The sequence below is a fragment of the Ammospiza nelsoni genome, chromosome 6 (genome assembly GCF_027579445.1).
Source record: "Ammospiza nelsoni isolate bAmmNel1 chromosome 6, bAmmNel1.pri, whole genome shotgun sequence".
Taxonomy (NCBI): Eukaryota; Metazoa; Chordata; class Aves; order Passeriformes; family Passerellidae; genus Ammospiza; species Ammospiza nelsoni.
The window spans coordinates 50,503,650-50,506,543 of record NC_080638.1 but is presented as its reverse complement, the minus strand read 5'-3'; positions in this window follow the sequence as shown (position 1 = coordinate 50,506,543).

Sequence of the window (2,894 nt, the reverse complement as noted above, 5' to 3'; positions counted from 1 at the left end):
GATGAGATGAAGGAAATGACACTGGAAGGAGCAGAGGAGGCTTTTCTGTACCTTTTGTAGGTCTGCACAGGCTGCAGCAGGAAATGCTGCTGGAATGAGAATGATTTTTATCAGTACATCCAGAAGCATTGGAAGGAATAGAATTGTTACCACAACATTTGGCCCAGTTTCTTCGCTAGCATTAATCACAGGTTGCCTGCACCTCCAGGGAGAGGGGTGATCCAGCTCCACAAGGAGCTGGCAGTCCAGTGTTATGTGCCCTCACTCTCACAGCAATGTCAGAATCAGAATTGCTTCTCTTTCTTCTTTCCTGAACAGCTTTATCTCACCAAGCTTCTCCCAAGGGTGCCACTGCATGCTAGTGTATGGGATTAGCCCTGACATACAGTGCCACAGGGCATTAGAGTTTAGGTTATTCCTTTTCTGCTGTTTTGCATCAAGTGTTTTTCCTTTTTCCTTTGTAAACATTGGGTGGGACTAATTACAACCACTAAGTACCAGGAAAAAGCTTCAACATCCCCCCCTAGGAATAAACAACAAAACCACCCCTAACTCATGTCCTGGATTGTGCACCTATCCTCACAATCACTGAATTCCTGTAAACAACTTTACAAATTAAGTTACCTCATTCAGGAAGGAAATTTGCTGATTCTTCTTGTTAAAATCAGACTCCTTTTCACTCTTATTGGAAAATTGCTAAGTTCCTCTGTGCCCTGAAAGAATGCTGCAAAGGAAGCATGCTGCTGTCTGTACCCAACCCTGCAAGCATAGCAGTTAAGATATTTTGAATGAGCGAAGCAAACATCCTATTTCTTAAATATCTCTTGGACTGAGCATGCCCGAATTAACTGTTGTAGCTTGACACTACACTGTACAACTTTCAGCTAGAGATTGAGACTTATTTTTTGTGTGCCTCCTCAGTTGCACCAGCCTTTGTTAAAATTTCCAGTGCACACTGTTCCCCTCCTGATTTCCTCAGGCAAAATTTTACCAGTTGTTTCATTTCTTAGCTCTTTTGTGCCAGTCCATTAAGTTCCACTAAGAGAGACATAATGCAAACACAGGAACCAAGGCCTGCTTGGTGCATGAGTATGAGGTACAGCAATAACCATTTCAGTTAGCTGATGAAAATTTTATCTGTGACAATGGCTGTGGTGATAGCAGTGATTATGAGTGTCCAAATATGAGGGTAGCTGTATGAGCTGCCTTTTACTTGCACAAGGGGTAGCAGTGAAGCAGTGTGGCACAGAAGGAACTGTCAGAATTTGGCAATTTGGTAGGGCAAAAATCAGAGAGCCACGTGCCCTGGTTCTTTGTAGCCTCCCTTCCCTGCAGGTGGTGATGGGTGGATGAAAAAGTCTTGTTCTTTTATGCTTAAATGGCAGTGTGGAGCATTTCTGCACAAACTGAAATAACCTGTGTTTTCTGTGAAAATCTGCCTGAGCAAAGACTGCTGGGATTGCAGTTGGGATGCTGTGATGATTGGACTGTTATATTTTATTTATTATTTTTATTTTGAAAAGCTAATGGGTTTTCAGTCAAAAGCAGCCCTACACCTCAGGGAACAATATATTCTGTTTATGTCTGAGTCTTGTACTGTTTGTATGAAAACTCTCCTGACTTCCCAGATTTGGTGTGCTGCAGCCTGGTAGGAAAATGCAGATGTCCAAGGCAGTCTTTATAGACATTTAGATCTATAAAGGCTGAACCTAAGGGAAATTAACGTTAAGGTACAAATATTCTAATGCAACTTTATCTGCACTTTGAAGGTAGTTGATGTTTTTGCAGTATACACCTTAAAATAGCTTATTTTATTTGCAACTTACTTTTGTGACTTTCCACAGGTAATTTTATTCTGATGTAGGTACTGTTGCCTCCTTATGGCATTGTTTTGCTGACAGGGGACACTGCAATGTTGATTGAAGCAACCTATTGAATTTGAAGTGTCGCACACTGATCCTCCAGGTGCTGAAAGGACACAGCTCCTCTTGTTGTCTCTTCTTTATGATCTGCATTTAAATGGTAAAGTCTCAAGCTGAAATTCTAATACTGCAGTTCCAGACAAACTGACCATACTCAGGAGCAGTTAGCATTGGGTTTATCCACACATCTACCAAGAATTAATACAAATCACTTATTATGGGGAAAGGGATGAGTCTGACTTTTTTAACACTTTCAAAGCAGTTTAGTATGGAATTTTGAAATTGATCCAAAGGTGTTTTCCTGGAAGTATGTAACTGATTAGTTCTAAAATGAAGTATGGATAATGGAAGCTTCAATTGGGCACTTTGTTGAGCCAGGGGATTTGGCTCTTGGCAGCAGAGTGGTCACGAGCTGCTCAAGGGCTTGAATCACACGCGGGCCCAGGCAATGTACACAGGGAACAGAGGAATGAGTGGTTTAAACATTTTCTGTGTTAGTATGCAATAAAAATTAAACAGATGTAGCCATCATAATTCAGCAATATCCAAATTCCCTTTCTAAAGATATAGAAGGCAAGGATTTGATGATCATAGTAATGAAATCCTAAAGGAGTAGCTCTAAGTAGTCCTGGAGCTTCTATATGAAAATTGTAGTCTTTGTGAACTTCTTACAGTGACAATTACCTGTCAGGGACTAATTCCTGCCACAAATTGTGACATGTATGAATAATTTTCAGCTTTTTCTAAGTTTCCTGTAATAGCCTCGGCAATAGCATGATTGATTTCATTCTAAGAATTTATTTTCTTCTGGAGGAGAGTGAGGAAAGGGACACAAGACCATTGGATTGCAAGAAAACTGTGAGACTGGAGAAGGGAGAAGGTATTTTTGTTTCTGGATAAAGTGATTATTTGGTTTCATATTCACAAGCTCCTAGATACCTGTGTCCAAGTAGTCTGATGGGGATGACTTGT